Genomic DNA, 16,873 nt, shown 5'->3' with positions numbered 1-16,873 from the left:
AACTCACTCTGTAGACCAGGCTGGCCTCGAACTCAGAAATCCGCCTGCCTCTACCTCCCAAGTGCTGGCAGTGACTGACTTCTAATCTTTTGATTATTGTAAAGATGTTAATTTTATCACAGTTTAGGATATTTGTTGGGTTCATGACTTATTGGGATTCTATAGAAACAAAACAGGTTTTCTTTGAGTTTATTACATATTTACCTATTCTAATTACAAGGATACATTATTTAGTTAAATATGATTTTACAAAGCATCAAAAATACTGACATTAAAGTAAGATAGGCACTAGGTCATTTTTCTGCCATTAGATTGGAGAGAGTATGTTTGTTGTTGTGTGTCCTTGAGAATGGTCTGTCATTCAGGTGCCTGCGCTGAGTGGACCATCCATGATGGTCCTTAGCTGTAGTGTAGTTGTTAGAGACTGCAAGGGACAGTATAAAACATAGTAAGTTCTTCATCTGCATTGCCCAGGTACTTTGTTTTTTAAAGGGGTCTTTGGATCTTGTTAGAGCAGGACAAGTCTTGGAAGGGTAATTAGGCTGCACTCTTGGCTATGTTAGTAGTGGGTCAATCTTATTTGTGTAGTTTAAGTGAGAATTAGTTGCCTGCCTTGATGAACAATTAAAATAAATGATTGGAAAGAGACCATAATGACACTGTTCTGTTTCTACATGTTCATATATGCGTTGCAACACTGTGGGGAACCAAAATATGCCACCCTAAAATATACTTCTTTGGCATATTTAGAAAAACTGCCAGCACTGGAATAGTTTTAAAGAGCTGTCTTTTTGTAGAAGAAATTTCCATCTATAAAAGAAATGTGCACTAGTAAACAGTGCTGCGCTCTCTGTGAGCCTCCCTCATCTCCCTCCTTAAGGAGGATCTAGGAAAGACCATATCAGGAAGATAGATCAGAGGACTACAGCTCCCTCAGACAGATGGCCACAGGCTGTCACCTATTCTTGAGTCTTTATCTGCCTAACAGCACAACCTGTTATCAGTTGTAGGTGCATATTGCTCAACTGCAGCCTCGCAGTGTTGATGCCACCATGTCCCCAAGCCCCTTTGTTCCTGTGCTTTAGGATACTATGCAAACATCAATCAAGGGGCCTTCTCTGCTACATTTTGTCTTAGGTGTGTAGTCTGCCCTTTTAAGCCACAGGTCCCTCATCTGTAGATTCAGCCTTGCATTGAAAATACCATGGGAAAAAGTATACCCTGTAATGAATATGTATGGAGTGTTCTTCCTGTTATTTACTCTCTGACAGTACAGAGTAACAGCTATTCGCATTGCTTTTACCTTTATTTGTATTATACAGAAGCTGGGAATGTAGCTCAGTTATTGTAGAGTACTTGCTTAGCATGCATGCAAAATGGTGGATCCCCAGCACTGCATATAAATAGGGTGTGGTAATATATCTATAAACCTGGCAGGAGTAAGAAGATAATAAGTTCAAGGTCATCTTCAGCTTTGTGAAGGTCAAAGCCAGCCTGATCTATAAGAGACCTTGCCTTAAAAAAAGAAAAAAAACAAAACAAAAAACTGGAGAATGCATACAGATTATATGCAAATGCTATGCCATTTCACATAAGGGGACTTGAGCATCTCCACATTCTGAATGGGGTTGGGGGTGGGGGTCCTGGGAGCTGATCCTCCTTTGGTTTAGCTCTAAAGGATCTCTAAGCATTAAATAGAACATCAGGCTGTTACATGAGACTGCAGACTAACTTACCCTTCATTTAGATCAGTAGAAGGATCAGTTTCATTTTACATTTTTTTAAATGATTTAATAGACTGGCATGGAAGTTGCCAGTTTTGTAGCTGATGCCATGTGCTGTTCCAGGTAGTTAAGTCAAGCAGCAAGGAGGGGCTTAGGAATACCTCTTGATGTTTTTTTTTTTTTTTTTTTTTTTTTTTTAAGATTTATTTATTTTACTTGTTATATGTGACTACACTGTAGCTGTCTTCAGACACTCCAGAAGAGGGAGTCAGATCTCATTAAGGATGGTTGTAAGCCACCATGTGGCTGTTGGGATTTGAACTCGGGACCTTTGGAAGAGCAGTCAGTGCTCTTACCCGCTGAGCCATCTCTCCAGCCCCCCTTGATGGGTTTTCATACAGTGTGGGGACCATACATTTGGATGAAGATACTCCAAATTCTATTTCTAGGACCTGAGTTGTTACCCAGGAAGTGGATCCAGAAGTTATATAGATGGCTTCCTTGAAGGCATTTATTACAGTTGCTGTCGGACCAGAAAGTCCAATTATACAGCAAAAGTTGTCGGGCATGGTTCTGGAAACAGAGGTGGTATTGTGCATAACAGTAATTATCAAAAGGTTTCCATTTCTTTAGCTATCATTCTACAGCTCTTCTTTCCCTTCATTTGCTAACAATTCTGAAAGGTGGGTGGCATTACCCAGTTTATACAAAGGAATTGACTCAAGGGCATTAAGTGACTCTCCCAAGACAACTATTACGTGGTAGATTTGGGACCAAGTCTTAAGTTTTTTGATCATTAATTCTTAGGATATTAAAAAATCTCTTCTTAATAGATTAATTTAAGGATTATGAGGTACTTTTAACTCCTTGCCTAGAGAATATATTTAGATATTTTGAGAGGATTTGTAGACAGTGTTTAAATTATTCTCTCTTTCCCCCCAACCCCAGTGTGTGTGTGTGTGTAGCTTCAGGTTGTTCTGACTCTTTAACCTAGTCTGGCCTTGAACTCAAGACCTTACTGCCTCAAGTCTCCCTACTTTTGTGTTTTTGAGAACATGGAGGATTAGGCCTGTAGTCCTAACATTCAGAGGCTGAGGCAAGATCACTACCGATTTGAGAGTCCAGCCTGAGTGCACCATAGCTATAGAAAAGCATTGAACAGAAGGAAAGAGGAGCTGGAAAGATGGCTCAGTGGTTAAGCTCACTGGCTTAACCACTACAGGACCCAGGTTCAACTCCCAGCACCCACATGACAGCTCAAAACCATTTATAACTCCAGTCCTAGGGAATCTGATGCCATCTTCTGGCTTCCACAGGCGCCAGGGACACACACAGTGTACAGATGTGCATGCTGTGTAGTTTTGCTGTTTGAAATTGGCAGGTCTGTCTTGGCTGCCTGTAATGCTTCTTTGGTTGACTTTATGAAAATTGTGGCTCATGAATGATTGTTAACAAGGAAAATGTCATTTAGTAGGGAAGACACCGAATAGGACTCTATCTCTGGATCACTGGAGTACTGGGGATCGAGGGACAAATGTTAGGGCTGCACTGGAGCAGGCAGAAGATGTCCTGACTAAAGGGGGGCCTGAGCAGAACAGGTGGAGATGGAGGGAGGTGAGGGGATTATTTCAGCATGTTAGATGAGTCTCTGAGCCTCAGAATAGTCTCAAAGCTGAGAGTAAACACAGGAATGGAGCAGGACAGCTCTCACTGTACACGGTCTCTTACATATGCACATGCACGCTGTATGTGCTGTGGTTAGTGGTGACCGAGCAAGTGTGTATGGAATACCATGTGAGTTTCAGATGACACGTGTGGGAGTACTAAGTAAGAAACCCTGATGCTCTTGTGAAGGAGAGACAACCCGAAGGAGCAGAGCCCTAGGGTAGGGAGTCAAAGGAGCAAAACACCTGGGGATGGAGAGGTATTGAAGGTCACATTCCCGAAACAGATGGGATAGAATTGAATGACGTGCTCATAGAACGGCAGGAGAATATCACAGGTCTGTAAGGTAACAGTGGTAGGGAGGTGGGAGGAGGAAGCAGTGTCGAGTCTCCTTTTACTGGATGCAGATGATGCTAACACGGCTATGAGAGGAGCTAATTGCGAATTGGCTGCGTAGTCTGATTGTTTCTTCACTCATTATTTCTACACAGGATTAGCTAATGGCTTTAAATAGTAGAAGGGAGCTTGTAAAAATAAAATAAGCCGGCTTGAGTTACTATTTATTCTGTATTATTAAAAATGAAAGGGCACAGTGTGTTTAAGGAGGTGGGTAAATTTTGAGCTTTGTAAATGAAGACGTTAGACTTGATCCAAGGTGGAACAGGAATAAAGGGTGCAGAGCCTTAATGCTCTATTAGAGTTTGGATTGACCCTGTCTGACCTCTCACTAGGACATTATAATGGAGGATGTCACTGAAGACTGCCTTTGTATAAGAAAGACTATCTGGCTGGGCGGTGGTGGTGGCACATGCCTTTAATCCCAGCACTTGGGAGGCAGAGGCAGGCGGATTTCTGAGTTGGAGGCCAGCCTGGTCTACAGAGTGAGTTCCAGGACAGCCAGGGCTACACAGAGAAACCTTGTCTTGAAAAAAAACAAAAAAAAAACAAAAAAAAAAAAAGAAAGACTATCTGATAGTCTGAATCCAAGGAATTTGTGATGGAATGGAAATGTCACCTGGGTTCAGAGAAATGTAGGAAATGCAGTCTTTAGACTTGGGTTCGCTGGGGGGTGATAGAAATTGAGTATCAGCTAGCCACCTTGGCAGAAGAGTTCCACATGCAGACCCCAGAGTGGGGAGTCTTGGGTTTGCATGTCCACAGATAGTTTTTAAGTAAGTCATGACACAACCAGTTAGCATATAAGTCTAGATCAAGGGTCTGGTCTTATTTACAGATACAATTGGGAAAGCATATAGTTTGTTGTTGAAAAATCATAAGTATGGCAAATAATAAGTATAGTTTCTAAATGATAATGCATTCAGAACAAAAAAAGTCCTAGCACTTGAATTTATAACTATAAAATTAAAAAAAAAAGAATTAGAAAATTTTAAAACTTTAAAAATTTTAAAACATCCAAAACTTGGCCTCCAGAAACTCACTGTGTAGAGCACCCTGGCCTCAGCTGCACAGACACCCCCCCACCCCACCCCCACCCCCATGTCTGTGCAGCACTGGCTGTGGCTCTGTTTGCTGTTAGGTCTTTGTTCTGGGTGTTCAGTACTCTGAGCAGATGTGGAAGCTCGAGGGCTTTTTTCAGTCTAACCCAGAGTGTCCCAAGCCACTAGCTTTGCCACTTCCTCCCTAAGCCTCCGCCTGTTAGGATTGAAGAGTGCTGCAAGTTAGCAGCGTGCCCTCGGTGGACGGTTCCCCCTAACTAGGCAGTGTTCTCAGCCTTCCAAATGCCACAACTCACAGTTCCTCATGTTGTCATGACTTCCAGTCATAAAATTAGTTTTTGATACTTCATAACTGTAATTTTGCTACTGTTACGAATCATAAAGTATGTTTCTAATCTGTAGGATATCTGATTGACAACCTAACTGGGGTGGAGACTCTCAGAGTGAGAACCACTAACCTAGGGGCAGGGTTGAGTCAGTAAGATTGACATGTCTAGTCTCAGTAAACTATAAGTACATCTGATTAGATGGAGCAAGGTCTTCAAGCTCTGAGAGGAATGTGGAAAGAATGTGGTAGGTGTCTGAGTTTCATGGGAAGGATGCATGTAGGTTCAGCTCTAAAGAAAGTAGAGAAGATTGTGGAATGGAGGGAACAACCCTGGTGAGGAGGAGGGAACACAGTGCCAAGAACGAAGAGCAAAGGAGCGAGAGGAGGTGGGTGGCTAAGGACAGCTTCTTGTCACTAACACAGACCTAAGGTACCCAGTTAGAGGGAAGGCCCAGTTTGTCCCATGGCCTTGTTGCTTTGAGCTTTTAGTGACATAATGCATCATGGTAGCAGTGAGCAGCAGAGTGAAACTGCCCATCTTTTGAACAGGAAGCAAAAAGAGAGAGAGATGAGAATGCCAGCATTCCTTTGAGGGCGAGCCCTTGATGACCTAAGGACCCCTAGACCCATCTGAAGGCTCTATCGCCTCCTTTGTTCTGTTTTGTTTTTTTAAAGAATTATTTGTTTATTTTATGTATATGAGTACAGTGTAGCTGTCTTTAGACACACCAGAAGAGGATATCAGACCCCATTACAGATGGTTGTGAGCCACCATGTTGTTGCTGGGAATTGAACTCAGGACCTCTGGAAGAGCAGTCAGTGCCCTTAACCTTTGAGCCATCTCTCCAGCCCCTCTACCATCTCCTAACAGTGCCATCTGGAGATAAGGGCCTTAGGGGACATTCATAATCCAAACTAAAACAGTTTGAGTTGGGGTCTGTGAGAAATAAGAATGGGTAGACAGCTGGGAACTAAAACTTGGATTTGAGGCTCCCTGGAGCAGCTTAGTAGAAGCTGAAGTGAACACTGTGATAATGTAACAGCAGTTTAACTCAAATGACAGTTGTGTTTCTTCTGTCTGTGGAAACCTGTTTAGAGTTTAGACAGTGCTGATTAGCTATGTGCAGTTTAAAGCCCATGTCTGTTCTTCATTTTGTTACTATATACCTCTATAACAGTGAATCTTAAAATTTCATGGACTTGAGTTTTATGGGTCTCAATATTCTGGTTTAGTAAGAAGAGGGCTAAGTGAGTCTAATACATACTTCAGAGACTGGAAAGAACCCTGAAGGGTGGATGGATAGTAAGAAGACAGAATTGCAAGTTTTGGTCATTGTTTGCATTTAAAAATTAAAGAATCAGAAGTTTAGTATGCATACAGTGAAATACAAACATGCCAAGTATACTTCTTAAATTTTTAAATTTTTTTTTTTTACCTGTCTCATGTATCTGAGGCTGGCTTTGAACTTTGACCCATTTGCCTCCACTTCTCACAACCTGGCATCATAGGTCTGAGCCCTGTACCCTATCTCAGTTCTATACTCTTTTGACAATTTTTATATCTATATAATTCATAATTTCCATCAACCCCAAAAGATTCCTTGTTCCATTCCATTCTTGTTTTTTCCATTCTTGTTTTTTCATTTTTACATACCTGCAACCAATGTTCTGCTTTTTCCCCCAATGTAGGTGAGTCTCAAAGCTACAGAGGGTAGCTTAGGATAAAGATCTTGCTGTAGAAGCATGTGGGCCAGAGTTTGGACCCCTAACATCTATGTAGAAAGCCAGGTGTGAGTGCATGACCAGCCAATCTAGATGGGAGGACAAGCATCAGGGTCAGCCAGAGGCCCTGTCTCAGAAAAGAAGGTGAGAACAGTAGAAGAGGCCTAATCAGTATGCCTGACTTCACACGTGATGTGCATGCACAGGTACCTGTGTTGCACATCCCACACACACCATGCATGATGTGCATACCACATACATACCACGTGTGATGTACATACACAGGTGCCTGTGGTGATGCACTCCACATACACACTATTAAGACTAATTGTGCTGTTGTAGAGTTTAGTGAACACTTTTGATTTATTCTCTTAGGGCTCTCTTTTCTCTTTAGGGAGTACTTAGAAGTACAGTTACTTGAAATACAGTTTCTGAGGTGAACTTACCATTTTACAGTCTATGATTGTTAACTTCTCAGCTTGATTGGCTCAAGAAAGGCCCAAGAGAATAAAAAGCTTATCTCAGAACTGTTTAAGGGTTGCCCACTCTGCATGTGGGCAGCAGTATCCCCTCGGTTCTGGATGTTAAAAAAGGAGGCTGCAGGTTACCCCCTAGTGTGACACTTTCTCTGCTGGGTAGCTTGTGATGGTATTGGCTGGCTGTCCTATTCTCCATAGCCTGACCATCGTGGGCGAAGCCTAGAAAGCCATGATCTAAAGTAAATGTGTTCCCTTCAGGCAGTGACTCTCAACCTTCCCGACGCTGTGGCCCGTTAATAGAATTTCTCATCTTGTGGTGACCCCCAACCAGAAAATTATCTCTGTTGCTGTTTCATAACTGCTATTTTGCTACTGTTATGAATCATAGTGTAAATATCTGTGTTTCTGACAGTCTTAAGTGACCCTGTGAAAGGGTTGTTCTCCCCACAAAGGGATTGGCCCTTGGTTGAGAACCAACCCCTGCCTTAAGGTGTTTTCCCTGGCATGTTATTAAGGGGACATAAACTGACTGACATACCCTTTCCCTCAGGGAGTTGTTTGCATTATGCCTTCCCCACTGGTCTAGCTGCCACGTTGGGGTAGCTCATTGTGGATTGAACTTCACTTTCCTGGCAATTATTGATAATTGAGTACTCTATCATGTGCTTATAGGTCATTTGCATATTATCATTTGTGAAACACTTGTTCAAAACAGCCAACTGTCCGTTTACTGAGTTTTGGTGTTTCTTTCAGTCTGTGTTGTCTATTCATGATGGTGCCTTCTGTTTTATTTGTATTTTCTTGTATGCTAGAGTTTCCTGGGTCCTCTATAGCAATGGAGAGTATAGATCTCTGTTTATTTAGATCTAATTTCTTGAGCAGTACTGTATACTTTTCTGTAAAAGTGTTTTCAAAATATTTGTAAGATTTTTACCTTCATATCCATATTTTCTCAACTCTTCTCATAGTCTCTGTGCTCTGCCCTACAGATTGTGGCCCAGATGCTGCAAACCTTGAACCTTGAATGGAGCCAGTTCGGGCACACTGCTGACTGCCCGGCTCCCTCTTACACCGAGACTTCAGGCAGTAAGTTGGGGCAGTCCTAGGCCCACCACTCATTGTCCTGTTCTCAGGCATCCTGGTTCCATGTCACCTTGATGTGTATGTGCTCCTAGCAGCAGAAGCTTACACAACTCACAATTAGTGGGCCGGGTCTTTTGCCTTTTGACGCAGGGAGAGTATCAGTGATTCTGCTCACCAAGCACAGGCCAGACTTGCAATTATAGATTCTGCTGAATGGAAAACCATTTTTTGACATTGTAAAGTCAGAAAGTCCTAAAGTAAGCTATCCTAGGTTGGGGGCCGTCAGTAGGGCCTGTGCTTTCCGTGGACCTGCAGGAGGTCTAGACAGTTCATTTTCTCTAGTGCTAACTGAGAATGGAAATATAGCTTGGCCCATTTTCTTTTCTTTTAATTACCATAGCCTGACCTTGAACTTGCATGCATCCTGCTTGAGCCTTCCTAATTTTTCCTTTTGCTTTCTTTGTTTTGTTTTCTGGATGGAGCTTTTGCTTAGGGCCCTTTGTGTGAAGTCATGGGCAAGCCCTTTCTCACTAAGCTTTCGTTATTCTTTGGTTTCTAACTGGGTGATTCTTCCTGTGTCTGATCCTAGCATCTTAAGCATATGAACCTGGAAATTCTTCAGAAAGTCACTTTAGTGACTCAGATTCCTGTATTTGCAATATATGGAACATCTTAGAAATCTAGAGAGTGTTAATATTGAGAGAGATAAAAGGACGTAGTTGATGGATATAGACTCTAGGGTGGTGCCATTCATCCACCCAGTCAAAAATGGCTTTAATGTGAGTGTTCTAGAATACGTTTTCTTTAGCTGCTGCAGACCTAGAAACTTACTGTGCCTGGAAAAATGGGTTTTTAGTTTAAACAAACTTAGAAAAGACATATAGAAGGCAGCCTGTTTTTACATTTTATTAAGAGTGCCAGTTTAGTAGCCTACACCTTTATCAGTTGTGTCTGCCAGAGACCATAGCTCGCTCTTGTCCTCACCTTGGAGACTGGTTTATTTTTCTTCATTTACTGGTAGACTTTGTGAAGGGCTGTGCAGTTGTAGGAGAGTTGTTTAGTATCTTGAGCCTCAGTTGTCATCCAAATCCTGATGAGAACCTGCTGCTGTGTAGACTTTTATTTATTGGTACAGTACTGGGGTTGAGCGTGTCTCGTGACATCCCGGGTGTGAAGTGTGTTCCCACACAGCTGTTCCTGTCCCTGTTTTACTCACTCTGAGACAGGATTTCACTTAATTGCCTAGGGTGGGCTTGAACTCATGCTGTAGCCCAGGCAGGCCTCGACTTGTGATCCTCCTGCCTCAGCTTCCCAAGTAGGACTATAGGCCTATCCTTAGGCTGCTAATCTCATACGATTGTTGTGAGAGCTAAATAGAGTCATTCAGATAAAGCGAGTGTTTGCTTTGCCCCTGGCTGCTCTCTAGTAATTGTTAAGATATGTTGTGTACATATATGAAATTCTTCATTTTACAGGATTGTTTTCTTCTACTTAGAAAACTCAGGTCTGAAGTTTAAAACTGTTCTGGCTTGATCTTTTATTACAGATATTGCTGGTAGCTGTTGATGTTGGAAAATGCTAGTACCGCTTGATTTTTGTGACTAATTTTCTAGGGTGGAGTAAAGAACTATAACCCTGCTTTACATAGGCTGAGAAAGACCTCTGTTAGTATTTATCAAGAGTCTTTGTTTTAAAGTTTTGTTACCTCCAAATATACACCATCTGCTTAGGATACTTTTTCAAAAGAAAATATTTAAAGTACAATGAAGAAAAGAACAGTGGATATAAAGTCATTGTCTGCTTTAACAGCTTTCTAGAAGTTTGTACTACTGTGTCTGAAGATAGACAAAGATAAAGTCGAAGTCATAATGACAGTTACCCCAGTGTCGCATCTGAAAGGCGAGGGAAGGAATTGGGAAGGGAGCCCAGTGGCATGATTCATAAGAGGTTCACATGATCAGTTCTGTCATGAAGGTACAGGACGCAATCTGCAGTCCTGTTCATTCCAAATCCAATGCTTACCATGCCACTGAGTAGAGCAGCAGCTGTAGCCTTAATGGCTTTGCTTTTATAGAAATTTCTGTGACATTAAAGAGAACAGCTTTTATGTGGTAGGTGAGTAAATTAACTTAATTCCTTCACTTTCAGATGGAAGATTATTGACAGTAATTATTGGAAATTTGGTTATCAGTAACTTGCCTCCTGCCTGGGAAGGTCTGGACTGGGGTGCTTTCTAGCACATAAAGCAAAAGAGAGTTCAGTTCTCTTCATAAAAGTCTGGTCAGGCCTTCAAACAACCATCCATTCAGACTCCGCATTCCCGCAGTGTACCTAGGGATCTCGTGACAGCTTTCCCATTTGTTAATTGGACAAAACTGTGAGTTGTAGTTCAGTAGCCACCCCACATATCAGCTAGTGATATGATCAGTAGCCTGAGCCAAGACCAGAGCAGAAGACCTGGGCTTCAGCGCCCTTTCTTTGCCATTTAGAACCTGGATGTATTTTTCTCTATCTCACCTAGGTGTTGTAGGTTATTAAAAACAGTATAAGATTGTCATTCCTTTCTGGAATATTTTTTTTCTGTAGAGATGAATTTGAGGTCTCCGAAATGATCTGAAAAAAAAAAAAAAGAATGAATTGCAATATTAATTGTAAGTTCTTTTAGAAAGCCAACACAGAGACACCAGAGCATGATGTAGGTATGAAAATAAAGCTGAATGTTGGATGGCTGGGTGGGGAGATGGTTGACTGGAATGAGGTGAACTCTAAGGACGGCAGTCAGTGATAACGGATACAAGGTGCTGTGCCTGTTACACATTCTCAGAGAAGATGGTCTGGGAGGAGCGAGGGCACTGGGGTGCTGGAGAAATCTAAGAAAGTGGCAAAGACTCCACAAGGCAGCCACAGTGGAGAGAGACAGCCGGGGCTGCGGGGTGGGCTGTTGGATTAGGTCATAGAGGTGGTGTTGAGTGGAGGAAAAGTTACTGGGGACTGAAGGATGTAATTGAGGTGCCTTTCCATCCACATCAGCTGCTCAGCTGGATGAGAATCAGTCCTAGAATACACGTAATTAGACGCACAGAGCAGGGCCTCACTGAGGTGGAGGGCCAGGCCATATGTAAAACACCTACACCAAATTTTACAGTTTCCCTTGGGGGACTAGGTAGACTGCTCAGTCAGTAAATTGAGTAGATCATTTGTGGTGCAGGCACGAGGACCTGAGTCTGGATCCCTAGCACCCATATAAAAAATGGGGTGTAGGACCGTGTACCTGTGTCTGCAGTGCTGGGCAAACAGATAGGAGGATCCCTAAGACTTGCTGACCGCCATTGTAACCTAATCATTCAGGGAAGTGAAGGGTGAGTGAGAGGTATTTCAAAACGTAAGGTAGGATAGTTAAGGGAAGTAAGGAGTGGAATTTTGATTTCTTGACATAGCTAGGAATATGTAGAATGGGGACAAAGTTCATGTTGTCAAGTGCAGAATAGCATCTTAGAGTATACAGATGTAGGGTCAAATGTCCAGAATTAGAGACGTTCTGCTTGTTTATTTAGAGCAGGGTTTTAGAACTTACTGCTCTTTGCCACTTTCTGCCCCTGGGCTCTACCGGCAGTTAGTGTTACCCAGCATCACATTCGATTATGTTCACCTGTAAGTAGCTTATCTTGAAACATGTCTCTATACAAGGCAATGCATGTACCTTGCTGGTCACTGGCTAATTCCCTGCTAGCCCCCAGGGCTTTCTGAGACTTAAGCTCACGTTGAAGGAAGCCGAACCTGTCATTACTCTTGCCGCTGATTGTCCTCTGCCTCTGATCTGTCCTGTGTCAAGTAACTCAGATGTCACCCACTTTCTCCTTGAAAAGGGTTTTTGTTTGTTTGTTTTTTGTTTTGGTTTGGTATGGTTTTTGGTTTTTTTTGTTTGTTTTTGTTTTTTGTTTTCTGGGTTTTTTTTGTTTTTTTTGTTTTTTGTTTTTGTTTTTGTTTGTTTGTTTGTTTGTTTGTTTGAGACAGGTTTTCTTTGTATAGCCCTGGCTGTCCTGGAACTCACTCTGTAGACCAGGCTGGCCTTGAACTCAGAAATCTACCTTTCTCTGCCTCCCAAGTGTGGAGATTAAAGGTGTTCACCACCACTGCCTGGCCCTTGGAAAGTTAATGCTCTTTTATTTATTCTGCATTTTACACATAACTGTGGGTTTATAATATAAAATTAACTTGGAATTTTCTAAGATCTACTTCTGTTTTAAATAGCACATTTTTCCAACTTGAAAATTAATACCCATCAAATTAAATGTTTAGAAATTAAAAAATAAAATTACAAAAATCAAAAACTATGCAGAGATCTTCTCAATGGTGGAGTTCCTTATCTGTAAGTTTTTCAATATTTTAAATCTATTTTTATTGCAGGTACATAAATGTTTTGCTTGCATGTTTGTCTGTGTACCACATGTGTCCCTGGTGTCTGGAAGCCAGAAGGCATCACATTCCCTACCTGGGGTTATTGATACTTGTGAGTTGACAGATGAGTACTGGGAACTGAATCTGGCTAAGGGCAAGGCCTGCCAGAGCCATGTGTGCCATGCATGCCAGAGTCATGGGTGCCAGAGTCATGGGTGCCAGAGCCATGGGTGCCAGAGCCATGGGTGCCATGCATGCCAGAGCCATGGGTGCCAGAGCCATGTGTGTCAGAGCCATGTGTGCCATACATGCCAGAGCCATGTGTGCCAGAGCCATGTGTGCCAGAGCCATGGGTGCCAGAGCCATGGGTGCCAGAGCCATGTGTGCCAGAGCCATGGGTGCCATGCATGCCAGAGCCATGGGTACCAGAGCCATGGGTGCCATGCGTGCCATGCCCGGCTGGCTAGAGTGTTTGCAGTCTCACTGACTTTCATGCTGGCCTCAAACTTTAAATCCCTCCTATATTGGTCAACCAGCGCTCACAGAGGCATTAAGTCTTCTGACCATCGTGTTCTTTCTTTCTAATGCATTTTGGGTCAGTAGATTTCCCCATCGCGTGGAGATGTCCTCCATCTCTGATGTTTACGACCATAAATTTTAAATTCTATTTTTTTTTTAAGCAAGGTCTTACTGTATGGTTTGGTTGAACTGATGCCTTGCCTTCTCGATGCTGAATGTACAGACTATGCTCGGCTTGTTATCACTTTTTTTAAGGGGCAGATTTTTATATGTTTGTTTGTTTGTTTGCTTAGTTTTGTTTTCTCTGGGTAGCTTTGGCTATCCTGGGACTTGCTCTGTAGACCAGGATGGACAGTCTCTGTCTCCTGGGTACTGGGATTATCTGGCAGGTTTATCTGATTTCTCATCATTCCTCCATAAAAACCAGACACTGCTTGGATTTTGAGAAAACTCATCTCTTGACTTTCTATTTCCATCTACTTTCAGAAAGAATGCTAGGGGTGACTGACAAACCAGTGTTTGGATATTTACTATAACTGTCAAAGTTGTAAATATTTCAGAAATTTAAGAAACAGTGGGGGAAAGGAAAAAGAATATGAACTAAGGACTTTTATTTAGGCTTTCTGTTGGTAATAGAACATTTTTTAAAAGGAGGAACTTGGTAAGTTTTATGTTTTTTTTTTAAAAAACATTTATTGCATTATGATGAGAAAAGTTACATGATTTCAATTTATCTGAATTTGTTAACATTTAAAAACATATTTCAATTAAATATAGTTGAATCACATTCTTGTTTCCCTTTTGTACCACTGCTCCTCCCATAGACCCCCTCTTCAATACCTACAATATCTTTTTTGTCATATTCCTTAAAATTTATAGAATATTATAACAATAAAAGTAAGTATTATAAAAGTTGTTTGATATAAAACAACAATCAATTTAACAGTCTTATGTAGATGCTCGTCTACAGCAATAGTGAAAATACATTTTTCTCAATATAAATTTTAAGTAACTCCAAACATACTAACTGTATACTTAAAAATAATACATCACTACTAGTATTTTCTTAAATGAACATGAATATATAAAGTCTTTTTGTTTGTTTTGTATTTAGTAAAGTTTAAAATCTTGGCTCTTACTAATGTTTTCCTTTTTAAGTTTCTGTGTGTGGATGTTTTGCTTGCACGAGTGTGATCACCACAGCTTCCCTAGCTCTAGTTCTCCTCTTCCCTCTGCCCTCTCATACAAAGAGTCTTCGTTTGAAAGCTAGATAGTCTCTGAGTTAGCTCTATCAAGATCATTGGAATGTTAAAGCTGGTGTGTGTTTCTTTCTCACAGGTGGTTGGGGAATACACTTATGACCTCCACTAGATCCAAGTATTTAACTAGGAAGTAGAACTTTTTGTAAATTAGAGTATGTGATGTTATTTAACAAAAAATGGAAAGACATTTTATGTTATGGATTTACAGGATTACTAACAAACATAGTGACTGCTTCTACTTGTTCCCCCCACACACATTTGTTTTGTGGGGGTGGAGTAATAGGTAACTTCTGTTTGTTTCCCTATTCCTATACATATTTATAAAATATGTTGGAATTCTGGCAGGGCAGTACACATGTCACAAAGAAACTTTCTGAGCCTGCGTCTAGAAACTACAGAACAAGACTAGAGAGGGAAACAGAGAACTAGGACAGAAGATTCATCAGAGATGGTTATGAACAACTGTATGCATACACATTCACACATTAAAGAGCTGGAAGAAATAGCTGGGTGTTCTGAAAAACATCAGTCATCAGAAGTGATTCAAAGGTGCATGGTGGCATGTGGTTTAATCCCAGTGCTTGGAGGCAGAGGCTCCTCATCTACATAGCAAGGTCTACATAGTCTTGAAAAAATGGTTTTTTTCCATTGCTTCTCAGCATTTGATGGATCAGGTTTTGTTTCTGTTAACAAACTAGAGGTTTTTGATTATCCTGTTTCGAAATAAGATTGTTGCCTGGTGATGCATAAAACAAAGGAAGGTGTTTGACTTGGGGTTTGTGTTTGTAATCTTAGCTAGTCTGCTTCTGTATATGGTTTAAATGGATCTAAAACATCTAGTTTCCCTTTACACTTTTCAGTACCTTTCTCAGTCTGCTCTGCTGTTATGGTGGGAGAGTAGCTAGATCACTAGTGAATACATAAGAAAGAAACTACCCTAAGTGCTTGCTTTCTTTGATTTATTGCAAGCTGCCAAATTATTAGAAGCTACTTATTTCTCCTTAGAACTAAAATTTGGGCTAGAAGAGTGTTATCCCTAAGTCTGCAGAGGAGTAGTAAATGTGTCCTAAGCAATTTTAGTTAGAGAGTAAAAAGGAAAGTGTTGTCGTCAGAGCACTTGAGTTCTTAGATGTGTCTTTTGTGGTTAGATGTGGCACTTTAGGTTGCTGGCATTATGAAGGAAGGAAACAGGCCGGAGAACATGCACTCACAGTATTCTTTGTGGGTTATCAGTCGGGTGTGATGAGCTCACAGTTCCCCACTAGACACTTTTCTGGACTTAAGATACCTACTAAGTTCTTTAACGAAAAGTTACTTGCTTTGTTGTTCAGCTGGTTTGTTTCTTAACTGCCTTTTGGTGATGTGCGGGCCATGGGGGTGAGGTTGGGTTCTATGCCCTAGGATGAGTGACCTTATTATAACGGCTGATGATAGTACCACTGATTTCATGTAGATCCAGTGCTCAGTGAAAAGATTTGAGTTACCTCCCTGCATATGGAAGACAAAGGCAAGAGTAACTCAGCAGTGATCTCTGCAGATACCCAGCAGCCTTTGCTTCTGTTGCTAACACACCATCTTCTCTTGTATTGGCTTGTGCATCAGAAACACCACCGTAGAACCCCAAGCTGCACTTGCCTTGTATCATGTTATCCTGGTAACATGAGGTGGTAATTGTTCCTATTTTTAGATGGCAAGGTTGAGACATCTCACACAGCTAATGAGTACTTGAATATAACACTGGGACCAGCTAAATCCAAAGCATGTGTTCCTTGTGTTAGAGCCTAGGGTCAGCAGTGAAGCTGACCAGATAAGAAACATTTCAGTGCCCTTCACTCAAGTGGTCACCCAAGAAGTACATTGAGGCAGCCAGTCCCACAACACCCAGAGGAAGCTCCACTCCCAGGTGCTCTGACACACCCAGGATCAGAGGTGAGCAGGAACCAACATCTGTCCCAACACTGGGAGTAACTGAGTCCAGCGGGACCAGGCACACAGGAACTCTGCCAGCCCAGTGACTCTAGTTCCTTCCGGTCTGTCTGGGTTAGTGTTCTGAGCAGACCTTGGGCACAAGCTCTGCAGCCAGTCCCACAACTCACAGAGAAAGCCGCACTCCCAGGTGATTTAACAAGCCCAGGATCCCAGAATAGCAGGATCAGAGTCAGCTTGATTCTGAGGAGTTCTGACACAACCAGTATCACAGGAAGGACAGGCTCCAGTCAGATTTAGCAAGGGCAGG

The 16,873-nt window shown here is 41.8% G+C and overlaps 1 protein-coding gene across 4 annotated transcripts in view; it reads left to right on the top strand.

Annotated features, from left to right (window-relative positions):
* Positions 1-16,873, top strand: part of Socs5 (suppressor of cytokine signaling 5) — a 38,183-nt gene that overhangs the window by 4,950 nt on the left and 16,360 nt on the right. The window contains exon 2 of one of the 4 annotated variants that reach the window (XM_031355941.1): positions 8,365-8,461. The exons of the other annotated variants lie outside the window; for them this stretch is intronic. The gene's annotated coding sequence lies outside the window, so the exon portion shown is untranslated. The remainder of the gene's footprint in view (positions 1-8,364; positions 8,462-16,873) is intronic. 4 annotated transcript variants of the gene reach the window in all.

This window comes from Mastomys coucha, unplaced genomic scaffold (assembly GCF_008632895.1).
Source record: "Mastomys coucha isolate ucsf_1 unplaced genomic scaffold, UCSF_Mcou_1 pScaffold6, whole genome shotgun sequence".
Classification (NCBI taxonomy): Eukaryota; Metazoa; Chordata; class Mammalia; order Rodentia; family Muridae; genus Mastomys; species Mastomys coucha.
Note: the sequence above shows the minus strand (reverse complement) of the source record. Positions and strands in the feature narration are given on the sequence as shown.